This window comes from Mustelus asterias, chromosome 9, assembly GCF_964213995.1.
Source record: "Mustelus asterias chromosome 9, sMusAst1.hap1.1, whole genome shotgun sequence".
Taxonomy (NCBI): Eukaryota; Metazoa; Chordata; class Chondrichthyes; order Carcharhiniformes; family Triakidae; genus Mustelus; species Mustelus asterias.
Genome location: NC_135809.1, coordinates 76,294,999 through 76,309,722, shown reverse-complemented (window position 1 = coordinate 76,309,722; position 14,724 = coordinate 76,294,999).

Here is a 14,724-nt window from a genome sequence, read left to right as displayed (position 1 = left end):
GGCACCATCCACTTCTCTACTGGTGAGAATCACACATTGCTTTCTTTTTTCTAAGTGGCATAACATTCCGTCTGAGAACTGACCCAAAAATGTGTGCGATTCTCTCCTGTTTTCACGCTTGTTTGGCACTTAGAAATTTTTGGTAAGATCAGTCCCTCAATCTTTCTAAAGAGTTAGTACAATTATTTCATCTTCTGGTTAGTACAGGGTAGTACAGATAGTGAGTAAATTCAGGGGCCTATTTGTTAGAAAGTAATAACTGTAATTTTTAGGTAGCTAATTAAAATGTAACTTGTAATCTAACAGCCAATAGAGGGTTAGTCATGCCAATTAGTGGGGTTGTGTTTTCCGTCTGCAAGATATTATCAATCATGGATGTTGACAGCGTCCCTGATAATTAGATCTGTGGGAAGTGTACCCAGCTTCAGCTGCTCATCGGACAAATGGATTGATTTGAGCAGCAGTTGGAGGCACTAAGGAGCACACAAATGGTGGAGAGCTCCATAGATCGGAGTTATAGAGACATGGTCACATCTAAGGTGCAGGAAGATAAATGGGTGACCGCGAGGTGGGAAACACAATCAGCACAGGAACCTCCTGTCAAACAAGTATTTCGTTTCAGTACTAATGAGGGGGATGGCCCATCAGGTGACAGCAGCAGCAGCCAGAACAGTGGCATCACGGCTAGCCCTGCTGCACAGAGGGGAGGGACAAAGCATAGTAGAGTAATTGTAATTGGGGATTCGATAGCCAGGGGTACAAATAGGTGCTTCTGTGGCTACGTGAGAGACTCCAGGATGGTGTGTTGCCTCCCTGGTGCCAGTGTTATGAATGTCTTTGAGCGGGTACGGGGCATCTTGAAATGGCAGAGTAAAAAGACAAAATGTCATTGTCCACGTTGGCATCGGCAGGAAGAGTGAGGGGCGGTGGGGGGGGAGGGGGTGGTGTGGGGGCGGTGGGGGGGGGGGTGGGGGAGTGGTTGGGGGGGAGGGAGGGTGGGGGGTGGAAGTTGGAGCAGCAGGTCAGTAAGTACAGAGACTGAGGAAGACCAGTTAGGGAGAGGTTGCTGAGCTCAATGGAACTGGAGGTTTGGACTGTATTTGCTTCAATGCAAGAAGTATAACCGGTACAATGGATGAATTTAGAGCCTGGATTAATGTGTGGAATTATGATGTTGTTGCTATCACAGAGACATGGTTGAAAGAGGGACAGGATTGGCAGCTTAATGTTCCGGGATATTGATATTTTATATGAGACAGAGGAGGAAGCAAAAGGGGTGGGGGAGTTGCATTACTGGTTAGGGAGCATGTCACAGCTGTATTGAGGGAGGACACCTTGGAGGGATCTTGCAACGAGGCATTATGGGTAGAGCTCAGGAACAGGAACAATGCTGGGATTGTACTACAGACCTCCCAGCTGCCAGTGGGATATAGATATGTACTCAGATTCTGGAAAGATGTGAAAATAACAGGGTTGTGCTGGTGGGTGATTTTATCTTCCTCCACATTCATTAGAACTCCCTTAGTTCTGTGGGTTTGGATGATGAGTAATTTGTTAGGTGCATCCAGGAGGGCTTTTTGAAACAGTATGTGGATAGTCCAATGAGAGAGGGGGGCATTCTGGATCTGGCATTGGGGAATGGGTTCAGCCAGATGATCAAAGTTTCAGTGGGAGAGCATTTTGGGAATAGTGACCATAATTTTGTAAGTTTTCGGATACTTATGGCTAAGGACCAGAGTGGTCCTTGGGTGAAGATGTTAAATTGGGGGAAGGCCAACTATAACCGAATTAGGCAAGAATTGGAGAACGTGGATTGGGAGTGGCTGTTTGAGGGTAAATCCACATCTGACACATGGGAGTCTTTTAAAGACCAGTTGATTAAAGTGCAGATGCCTGTGAAAATGAAGGATAGGAGTGGCAGGATTCGGGAACCTTGGATGACAGGGGAAAGTGTCAGCTTAATTTAAAAAAGGAAGCATGCGTAAGGTCCAGGCAACCAAAACAGACAAAGCCCTTGAAGAATATAGAGAAAGTGGGAAGTAACTCAAACGAGATGTCAGGAGGGCTAAAAGGGGCCAGCAGGGTTAAAGAGAATCCCAAGGCATTTTATACATATATATTAGGAGCGAGAGGGTGGTTAATGGAAAGAGTAGGCCCACTCGAGAATGAAGAAGGGAAGTTATGCATGGAGCCAGAGGAAGTGGGCGAGATCTTTAATGAATACTTTGCATCAGACCATTCACCAAAGATATGAAGGATGTTGAGGTTAAGGAAGGGTGTGTGAATGCTCTCAGACAGGTCAATGTAATGAAGGAGGAAGTGTTAGGTGTCTTAAAATGCATTAAGGTAGACAAGCCCCTGGAACTGAATGGGATCTATCCCAGGATACTATGGGAGGCAAGAGAGGAAATAGCTGGGGCCTTAGCTGGTATCTTTGCATCCTCTTTGGCCACAGGCAAGTCAGTGGTGATAGAAAGTCTAGAACTTAGAACAATCAGCATTGATAGGGAAAAGCTACTCAGCAAACTCTTGGGAATGAGGGCAGATAAGTCCCCTGGGTCTGCTAGCCTACATCCTAAGGTATTAAAGGAAGTGGCAGTGGAGATAGTGGAGCCATTGGTTATAATATTCCAAAATTTCCTGGACACAGGAAAGATTCCAATGGATTGAAAAAACGCTAATGTAACGCCCTTATTCAAAAAGGGAGGGAGACAAAATGTGGGAAATTACAGACCAGTTAGTTTAACATCTGTTGTTGGGAAAATGTTAGAATCAATTATCAAGGAAGCAATATCAAGACATTTGGAAAGTCAACACGCTATCCATCAGAGTCAGCATGGTTTTATGAAAGGCAAACCATGTTTGACTAATTTACTAGAATTCTTTGAGGATGTAACAAGCAAAGTGGATAAAGGGGATCCTGTAGGTGTAGTATATCTGAACTTCCGGAAGGCATCTGATAAGGTGCCGCACAAAAGGTTAATTCACAAGGTTAGATCACATGGGATTAGGGACAATTTATTAGCTTGGATAAGTGACTGGCTGATGGACAGAAGACAGAGGGTTGGGATATTTTTTTTTCTGGACGGCAAGAAGTAACTAGTCAGGTGCCACAGGGTTCGGTCCTTGGGCCCCAGCTATTTACAATCCATATTAATGACTTGGATACAGGGATAGAAGGCTCTATAGCCAAATTTGTAGATGACACAAAAATAGGCAGGACAGTAAGTTGCAATGAGGAAATAAGAACCATACAAATGGATATAGATAGGTTAGGAGAGTGGTCCAAAATGTGACAGATGGAGTTTAACGTGGATAAGTGTGAGGTCATGCATTTTGGTCAGAAAAATGGGGAGAAGACTTATTATCTAAATAGGGAGAGACTTCGGGGTGCTCCGGTGCAGAGGGATCTGGTTGTCCTCGTTCATGAGTCACAGAAAACTAGCATGCAGGTACAGCAGATAATAAAGAAAGCAAATGGAATGTTGGCATTTATAACTAAAGGATTAGAATATAAAGGTAAGAAAGTATTGTTGCAACTGTACAAGTCATTGGTGAGGCTGCACCTGGAGTATTGTGCACAGTTTTAGTCCCCTTATTTGAGGAAAGACGTAGTGGCATTGGAGGCAGTTCAAAGGAAGTTCACTAGATTGATTCCAGAGATAAGGGGTTGGTCGTATGAAGAGAGATTGAACAGTTTAGGCCTATACTCTCTGGAATTGAGAAGAATGAGGGGAGATCAAATTGAGGTATACAAGATGATAAAAGGTGTGGATAAAGTAGACGTGGAGCAGATGCTTCCACTAGTGGGGCATTCTAGGATGAGAGATCATAGTCTTAGGATAAGAGATAGCAAATTTAAACCAGAGTCGAGGAAAAACTACTTCTCCCAAAGAGTTGTGAATCTGTGGAATTCACTTCCCCAAAATGCGGTGGATGCTGGGACAGTGAGTAAATTTAAGGAGGAGTTAGACAGACTTTTAATTGGTAATGGGTTGAAAGGTTGTGGAGAGAAGGCAGGAAAATGGGAATGAGGAGCATAACAGCCATGATCAAATGGCGGAGCGGACTCGATAAGCCAAATGGCTTAATCCTGCTCCTATATCTTATGAACTTAGGTGAGGTTCCAGAGGACTGGAGAATGGTCAATGTTGTTCCTCTGCTTAAGAAGGGAAACAGAGATAATCTAGGTAATTTCAGGCCAGTCAGCCTGATATCAGTGGTTAGGAAGCTGTTGGAAAAGATACTGAGAGACAGGATTTATTCATATTTGGAAGCAAATGGACTTGTTAATGATAGGCAGCATAGTTTTGTGTGGAGAAGTTCATGTCTCACCAACTTGATTTTTCTTTGAGGAGGTGACATGGCTGATTGATGAGGGAAAGGCAGTGAATGTTGCCTGCATCAACTTTAGTAAGGCATTTGACAAGGTCACTTATGGCAGATAGTACAAAAGGTAAAGTCTCATGGGACCCAGGGTGTGCTGGATGGATACAGAACTGGCTTGGTCAGAGAAGATAGAGAGTAGCAGTGGAAGAGTGTTTTTCAGAATGGAGATCAGTAACTAATGGTGTTCCATAGGAATCAGTGCTAGGACCTTTGTTGTTTGTAATATTTATGAATGATGCGGAGGAAAATGTAGGTGGTTTGATTAGTAAGTTTGCGGATGACACAAAAATTGATGGAGTTGCAGAAAGTGATGAGGATTGTCAAAGGATAAAGCAGGATATAGATAGATTGCAGATTTAGGCAGAGAAATGGCAGATGGAATTTAACCCGGACAAATGCGAGGTGATACATTTTGGAAGATCAAATTCAGATGTAAATTACACAGTAAATGGAAGAACCCTGAGGAGCATTGACATACAGAGGGATCTGGGCATACATATCCACAGATCCTTGAAAGGGGCAATGCAGGTGGATAAGGTGGTCAAGAAGGTTTGCAGCTAGCTTGCCTTCATTGGCCGGGGCATCAAAAATAAAAGTTGGAAAGTTATGTTACAGCTGTATAAAACTTTAAGTTCACTACATTTGAACTGTTCTGTGCAGTTCTGGTAGCCACACTACCAGAAGGACATGGATGCTTTGGAGAGGGTGCAAAGAAGGTTTACCCAAGATGTTGCCTGATCTGGAGGGACTTAGGTATGAGGAGAGGTTAGATAAGCTCAGATTGTTTTCGCTGGAAAGACGGAAGCTGAGGGTGACCTGATAGATGTCTACAAAATTATGAGCGACATGAATAAGGGGGATAGTCAGAGGCTTTTTTCCAGGGTGGAAAGGCCAACTACAAGAAGGCATAGGTTCAAGATGAGAGGAAAACTTCATGGGAGACATGTGGGGAAAGTTTATCACAAAGAGGGTCGTGGGCGCCTGGAACATACTGCCAGTGGAGGTGGTGGAAGCAGGCATGTTAGCAGCATTCAAGGCATATCTTGATAGGCACATGAACAGGAGGCGAGAGGGATAGAAACTGCGTATGAGCAAAAAGTAGTGAATCAAAATAAGGATTAGGAATCAGCACAGGCTTGGTGGGCCAAAGGGTCTGTTCCTGTTCTGTATTGCTCTTTGAACATTGTTCTTGGCTGAGGCCATGACGTTTCATATTGAAAAGATTGCCCTGGAGCTGTGCTGGCCATGTTAAAGTATTGACATGACTGGCATGACTTGTATGTCTTTGTCCTGGTCTTGGGTGGTGGAAGGCCTCTCTGGGCAGTGAAGGACGTGCACAGTTTGGTGTCCATGATATGGTCAGTCCCTAAAGAATTAGGTCCTGGGGTTTTGAATAGTAACATTGTGAGGCCGAAACGATGTTAACATCCAGGAGAGGCATTGTGATCCTGCAAGTTGGTAGCTGAAAAGTCATGGGAAGTTCTCATAGGAGTGTTCAGCAAAGTAAGAATGCATGGGACTTCAAGAATGGGAGGGGTCAGGTCAACAAAGGGTATAGGCACATCAGCATTAAAGGATTCAGGGAATAAACAAGAATATCCAGAAGGATAATAATGGGGTCAAATATAACAGGAAAGCTGGATAATGATAAGATAAAGATGATGGTGGATACGGAGGAGGATGGGAGGAACATCGGAGAGGTTGGAAGCTGGTCCCTTGCATGAAAGTCAGCAGCACCATTTTCAATTTCACTTGACAATGATGCAATTTAAAAAGAAGTTAGAAACAAATCGATCAGGAAGGATCTCTGGGCTTGTGGAAGGAATTCAGGACAACAATGTTTGGGTGCTGGAAGAGCATTCTCTGCCTCCTTGCAAATTGAGTAGAAATTGCTGGACCTGGGTCTCCAAGGTGGCCATCACACTTCCTGTAGAGACTTCAATGAGATTGCATGGTCGAAACATGGTATCAGAACATGGAAAGACTCCACCATCCTCCATTCCAGTTTTACGACGGCCTCTGCCATCTTTGAGCTATGTTCCCCTGCCTGTCTGTGCATCTCCAATATTTCTGTCAGGGCCAATTCTAGAGGCTCAGAATTGAATGTGAACTCAGTGGGGCCTGGTCTTCAGCAGTCCTCTAAGTGTCAGAGACCTCAGTTGCCATTGATTCTGCTTACTGGCCTGGAGCAGGGTCTCCAGGGAGACCTCGTGGAACTGTGGTGCTGAAGGTTTTGTCCATTTTGGATACCATGCTGAAGCACAACTTTGCACCACATCTGGCAGGCAGTGAGTGAAAGTCCCTGCGGGTTGTTGTTTCAATGCAGCATCAGAACATTAGACTGCGTGAGATAATGGTGGGGTGAACAAATTCCTTCCAGAAGTAATGTGAAGATAATGGGATGTCATCATTCAACCTCTTCATCTCCCTCCACGAATATAGTGGCAATAGTCCCAAGCTCATCCGCCTCATTTGGGCATCACCATTGCCTCATGGCCAACTTCCTCTCCCTTGAAGTTCTCCTCAGCCTCATCCCTTTCAATGTCCTTCTCACTGGAAGAAATGTGCTGATCTCCATCTCCTCCTCAAGGAGTTTCACCTCCATTGCAGGAGGTACAGGATGCAGCAGATAACCACAATGCATGACACCCTCTGCAGATTGTATTGCAGAGCTTCACCAGACTGGTCCAGGCACCAAAACCTCATCTACAGCATCCCTATGGTCTGCTCTACCAACTCTGTGAGTTGCACCATGAGCCTCATTGTGTCTTGTCTCAGCAGATCTCTGTGGTCTCCACGCAGGCATCATCAGCCACCTCCTCAGTGGGTAGCCCTTGTCCTAGGGGAGTCACCCCTGCACCCTCTGTGAACCCTGAAACATGTCAGGGATCTGAGAACAGCTGAGAATGTAGGAGTTGTGCACACCCCCTGGGAATCAAGCAGGCACCTGCAGGATGTGTTTGTGACTGCAGACCAGCTTAACATTCAGCCACACTCTTGTGGTTCACATAGCTCAGTGCTTGATACCATGGAGCTCTGAGTGTTGAGTAAGTGCAGTTGATGGCACCTAGACCTGGGTCCCGTGGACTCTTACCTTCTTGATCAATTTCCTTTGCGATGTTTGCAGAGAACAGGTCCTTGCATATGGAGAGCCTGTAGTTCCCATTGTTTTCTCCATGGCAATGGTTGGCCAATCAGAGATGACTTGCCAAAAAATCAGTAGAAATTTCCTCTTGTAGCATAAATTGTTGGTTCAAACTAGAAAACTAATTTAACCATTCTGAACAATTACTTTCTTCAAACTTCACAATACAAGATAAACATAGTAAAGTCAGGCAAAAATAAATCAGGTGGTATTCTAAGTGCGACATTGTACAATTTTCACAAACTGTTCATCAGGATGTGTGAAACAAAAACAGAAAATGCTGGAAAGTCTCAGCAGGTCTGACAGCATCGATGGAGAGAGAACAGAGTGAACGTTTCGAGTCTGGATGTCTCTTTGTCAGAGCTGGTCAGAGTTTGTCAGATGTGTGCAACACTGATTTTACAAGAAAATGGAGAGTAATATCAAGCAGTGTGTAAAATTGGAGTTCCACTTAATTCCATAGGTTTCTCTCCTATTGATTAGGTTAAAATTATCACCAATGAGTCACTAAAATTCCATAAAATTGTATTTTTGTTTTTCCTGGCTAACAAAATTGAACAGAAACAATTCCTACATTTTCAATCCCAGTCCCCTTTGAACCCCCCAGTTACCAAACATGATTTTATCTTTCCCATAATTTCCCAATGACAAACTTAAGTACATGTCGTGCTGTGGGTGAGTCCTCTGGCTTGACAATCAAAATGTATGAGAAGTCAGACGAGGTGAGAAATGTAAAATGCAATTATTTTTTCTGAGATCAAGGGCCTGATTTTACCATCCAATTGTGCCCATTTTCGGGCGTGAAACTTGGTAAAGTCAGGCGTGAGGCAAGTAGTGCGATCTGCGATGGCCTCCGTACCCATTCCCCCTTTACCAAGCGCCTAAAATGGCTGCGACTGGGACCGCGCCCAAAACGGGCACGACTGCAATTTAAATGCATTTGCATGCATTTAAATTGACTTAATGGGCTGGACACCCAAACTTACCGGCATTTCCCCCTATACCACCACGTTCGCCTGTCCAGATTCAGCGCGAAACAGACATGGTCCGCAAAAGTCCAATTCGGGCCCTCCAGCTTCTGAGGAGGTAAGTTCAGAGCTTCTGGCGGCTCTCTGACTCAGATCAGTGGTTGGGGAGGGGGGGTGGGTCAGATCGCTCTCTGGTGGGGGGGAGGAGCGAGGCAGATCAGATGGCTCTTTGGTAGTGGGGGAGGAGGGAGACGGGTCAGATGGCTCTCTGGTGGGGGAGGAAGAGGGAGGCTGGTCAGATGGCTCTCTGGTGGGAGGGGGGGGCGGGGGGAAGGGCAGTGTTTTGGATGTGATAAGCCCCACCCGCAGGCTTCTGCAGCGCAATTCAGAATCGCTGCTTTGTTTTCAGGCAGGGTGTGTATGGAGGTGCCTGAGAACAGGTCTAAAAGTCAGATCTGAACCACTCCCAGATTCAGCACTTAGAATCAAAGTGGTAAAATCGGGCCCCAAATGTCAGATTAGGCCCATGATGGGGTCTTGTCAGCTTGGATCTTGTTTGTCTCTCTTGTGGGGACCATGAATTGGATTCAATTAGATTTTGAATTTGGTTTTTGGAGCAAGCAAGGAATGGATCTAGGTCTGCCCAACCCACTCTGAGCATTGGCTTTGTAACTTCAAGGGTGGAGTAAAATAAAATCCAGGATCAGTTTTTACTGGTGAGGATTTGAACCTGGATGTTTCTGAATTATTTGAAAGTAACTACTCTCTATTAAGTATGAGACGCCATCATATTTTGCCCTGATTCCACCCCTCCCCGACCTTACCATGATCCAATTCACGCCAAGAGTTTCTTTGGTGGGGGAGGAATGGCATGTTTGCTGCTAGCGAACAGGAGGAGCATGAGGGAATGGGAAGGAAAGAGTGAGGCAGAATCTCACTAGATGTTACCGCCTCCTCTCCACCAACTCCTTAATGAATATCCAGGCAATACATGTCTGATGAGACGTAAGTCAGAAAACATGCATTACACAAAGAGGCAGTAGGGGAGTTCTGCCATAGGGGTATATGAGTATTTTCATACCCAGTCATCTGCCTCTATTGCTGTTTGTGGCAACTTCACTTAACTTCTATGGCACAGGGAATCTGTAACATCAGTTGCAGGTCCAACGGTGTGCCGCCTCCTGCCACTGAGTAACATGCCACAGGGAGGCGAGAGAATTTCACCTTACATACTTACTTGGGCAACATTAATTAGCGGGTTCAATGGTATACAAAATTTAAGACAGGTAAAAAATATTATGCGGAAAATAAATAATGAACAAAACTTGTAGTCCATGAATGATGTTAAAATATATAAGGAGGCCGATAAATGCCTTATGGACCCAACTCTTAACAAAAAAATGTTAACCTACAAAGCAAACAGTAGCATAAAACTGTAAATGTCCTTTGGCCAGGTCACACCTTGAAAGTTACATCCATTTTGATTATTGATACATACAAGAGACATTCAAATTCAAGCATTGTAGGAGAGTCATGAAGTTATTAATTGGCCCTAGAAAAGTCTGGGAAAGGATGTGTAGATAGTTTGAGTCATGTTGAAATCAAAAAGGAGGAGGTACTGGGGTTCTGGAGAAACATTAAGGTAGACAAGTCCCCAGGGCCTGATGGGATATACCACAGAATACTGAGAGAGGCAAGGGAGGAAATTGCTGGGGCCTTGAAAGAAATCTTTGTATCCTCACTGACTACACGGGAGGTCCCAGAGGATTGGAGAATAGACAATGTTGTCCCTTTATTTAAGAAGTATAGCAAGAATAATCCAGGTAATTACAGGCCAGTGAGCCTTACATCAGTGGTAGGGAAATTATTGGAGAGGATTCTTCAAGACAGGATTTATTCCTACTTGGAAATAAGTGGACGTATTAGTGAGAGGCAACATGGTTTTGTGAAGAGGAGGTCGTGTCTCACAAACTTGATTGAGTTTTTTGAGGAAGTGACGAAGATGACTGATGAGGGTAGGGCAGTGGATGTTGTCTACATGGACTTCAGTAAGGCCTTTGACAAGGTTCCTCATGGCAGAATGGTGCAGAAGGTGAAGTCGCATGGGATCAGAGGTGAGCTGACAAGGTGGATACAAAACTGGCTTGGTCAAAGAAGACAAAGGGTAGCAGTGTTTCTGAATGGAGGGCAGTTTGTCTTTGTGGGGATTGTCTTTGTGGGGATTTTCAACTAACAGTCAATTGGATTTCCAAACTTGATAGGTATTCTATGCCCTGAATTAAAGAAATCATAGAAATCATAGAAACCCTACAGTACAGAAAGAGTCCATTCGGCCCATCCAGTCTGCACCGACCACAATCCCACGCAGGCCCTACCCCCATATCCCTACAGATTTACCCACTGATCCCTCTAACGTTTTCAGATAGAAATTCTCTTTCAGAGTCAGTGACAAGTGGTGTTCCTCAGGGATCAGTGCTGGGACCTTTGCTGTGTGTAATATATATAAATGATTTGGAGGAAAATGTAACTGGATTGATTAGTAAGTTTGCGGATGCCACAAAAGTTGGTGGATTTGCGGATAGTGATGAGGACCATCAGAGGATACAGCAGGATATAGATCAGTTGGAGACTTGGGCGGAGAGATGGCAGATGGAGTTTAATCCTGACAAATGTGAGGTAATGCATTTTGGAAGGTCTAATACTGAAAAGAAATATACAGTAAATGGCAGAACCCTTAAGAGTATTGATAGGCAAAGGGATCTGGGTGTACAGGTACACAGGTCACTGAAAGTGGCAATGCAGGTGGAGAAGGTAGTCAAGAAGGCATATGGCATGCTTGCCTTCATCGGCCGGGGTATTGAGTTTAAAAATTGGCAAGTCATGTTGCAGCTTTATAGAACCTTAGTTAGGCCGCACTTGGAATATAGTGTTCAATTCTGGTCCCCACCCTACCAGAAGGACGTGGAGGTCTTGGAGAGGGTACAGAAAAGATTTACCAGGATGTTGCCTGGTATGGAGGGCATTAGCTATGAGGAGAGGTTGGAGAAACTTGGTTTGTTCTTACTGGAGCGACGGAGGTTGAGGGGAGACCTGATAGAAGTCTACAAGATTATGAGAGGCATGGACAGAGTGGATAGTCAGAAGCTTTTTCCCAGGGTGGAAGTGTCAAATACTAGGGTGCATGGGTTTAAGGTGTGAGGGGCAAGGTTTAAAGGAGATGTACAAGGCAGATATTTTACACAGAGAGTAGTGGGTGCCTGGAACTCATTGCCAGGGGAAGTAGTGGAGGCGGATATGGTAGTGGCTTTTAAGGGGTGTCTTGACAAGTACATGAATAGGATGGGAATAGAGAAATACGGTCCCCGTATGGGTAGGGGGTTTTAGTTAAGTCGGGCAGCATGGTCGGTGCAGGCTTGGAGGGCCGAAAGGCCTGTTCCTGTGCTGTAATTTTCTTTGTTCTTTGTTCTTTGAAATCTGAGTTATTCGGAAGAGCTGGAGAAACTTCATGTGAAAAGAAGACAGATGAGAGGCGATCTAACCTTGGTAGTTAAGATTTCAAATAATGTATCTGAAGAATTACATTAAATTGAACTACTGGATTAGGACTAGACACCATAGGTTCAAACAGTAAAATTAAAATTTAGGACTGATATTAGGAAGTTTATATTTACATTGTGATTAGCACATTGAATGGATTCCTGAATAAAGAACTGGAGACAAAATGAAAAACTACAATAATATAAAAACCAATAGATTTTGAAATGCTTAATTTAGGAAGTTTATGATGGATAAACTTACAGAAATAATTGTAATAAGTGGGATGTGGAGTAAAGTAGTGCATTCTGTTCATTGCTGATGCGCTGCAAATATTGTTCAATGCATTGAGGGCAATATCTCTACAGCTAGTGAATATTTTTCAGTGTATTATTACAAGTATTTACATTGACCACTCTGGAAAGAATAGTCAACTCCTGGGGTTGAGTCGCATGTTGGAAGGAGAACTTGTGCCAAGGCCATTTTCTTTCGTTGTATTTGGTTCATGACCTTCATAGGACTGTAAATAAGAATTTTATTGAATCATCTGTAAATTTGGCAAGGCAATGCTCTTAAGAAGCAGCAACCTTAGAAATTGCAAGACCATAATTGTGACAAATACTGATTTCGCCAAAAGGTCTTAAGTTGTACGGTAAGTTTTCTCAGCAAGTTATGGCAATGACATTCAACAAGAATCCAACAGAAACATTATTTTAAGAGGATGTCTAGTCTGTTGACATCAGTTGCTGGTTTATCTTTGTGTTGCTCTTTATGTTTTGAGTTTATTTTTGACAATTTCCTAATTTCACAAATGAATATTGAGTTCTGGGAATATTTATTTGCCTGTTCTAGTCTGATTTTGTCTGTTTTGTGAAGTGGAACATTAGAGAAAATGAAAGAGAGAGTAGGTTCCTGGGAGAAGAGGAATAATGAGAGCAGTGCACAAGGTGCTCCACTTAAAGTGGGCCATTTCCCTCAACTTCACCATGGAATTTGATCAGTTGCTGTGTCCACAACTGCTGCCTAGACTATGTTCTGGGGAGTATTGTGTGTGGCTGTCAAGGTTATTGTGACTATAGTCTTTATACCATGGGGGCTATTCTAGGCTTCAACAGATAACATCAATGATATATTGCAGTTGTTTTGCACTGTTGTATCAGGACGATCATCAAGGCTTGCTGCACCATGAGAAATGTCTTCACCATGGACAGAGAAAAGCAGACGCAGGAACAGTAGACCTTGCCTGCATTATAGGCATTAAAAGTGCCATAACTGAACTAACATTGCCTTGCTTCATGCAAACTTATCCTGTTTTGCAGCAATAGTTCATTCTCTTTGGCTGGGATTTAACATAGAGACAATGGCCCAACCACTAGATCAATTCAGGGGTGACACCAGCTCCCACCTCCATCAGTTGTAGAAACTATTTTATATGGTTCAGATAAGTTCTTTGTGTTTCTTCACACAGTTTCATTTTTGTAAATTATCTTTTAGATTGTAAAGACAACATCTGTTTGCCATACTTAGTCATGCTGTTAAACTGAGTATACTCTATTGCTTTATTTATTTTGTTCTTCAATTTCAGCTGCAAAGCAGAAAAAACTAATAAAAAGATCTCTGGATGAGATTAATTCCGTAACGTGCATGAAGTTTTATTACAAACGAAGAAATGAACGTGTCTTTATTTCAGTTGTGAATCGTACTGGGTAAGTGGAAATATACAGGTGTGCTTTGAACTTGTTATTGCATATGTCTCATAGAATTTAAAATGGTACATATGTTCCAGTTCTGAACTATAAAGTAGAGCTCAGATGTATCAGGGGAAAACAAAGACAATTTATTTCAGATACCCAGTGAATCAGCGCTTTTTTGCAATAGGGAACAAGCATATCAAATACCACACCATGTGATATAACAGGAGGATGAATGGATGAGTGATAGTTGTATTTAACATGGACAAATGGAAAATAATGAGACTAAGGAAGGGAAATAAACAGTGACAATCTATTTGACCATCGGCTGCAAGACACAGGACCATAGAATGAAATTAATATGTTCGTGAAAAGCTCACTGAAACCACAAACACATTGTGTGACAGCAGTAAGAAAAATTTTGGAAGTATAACTAGAAGGCAGAGAGGATTTCTCCCATCAGGGGCCAAGTACCATGTCAGGGGCGGGGAAGGAGAATGTTTCATGCTGTAGAAGATAATGAGAAACTATGCCATATTTTCTGTCCTCAGGGTAATTAATTATGCATTAATTTGATTTATAATTGTCACATGTATTGGTACATAGTCAAAAGTATTGTTTCTTGTGTGCCATACAAAGCATACCGAATATAGAGAAGGAAAGAAGAGAGTGCAAAATGTAGTGTTACAGTCATAGCTAGGGTGTAGAGAAATATCAACTTATTGCGAGGTAGGTCCATTCAAAAGTCTGATGGCAGCGGGGAAGAAGCTGTTCTTGAATCAGTTGGTACGTGTCCCCAGACCTTTGTATCTTTTTCCCAATGGAAGAAGGTGGAAGAGAGTATGTTCAGGGGGTGTGGGTCCTTAATTATGCTGGTTGCTTTTCCGAGGCAGCGAGAAGTGTAGATGGAGTCACTGGGTAGGAGGCTGGTTTGAGTGATGGACTGGGCTTGGTTCACAAACATTTGTCGTTTCTTGCAGTCTTGAACAGAGCAGGA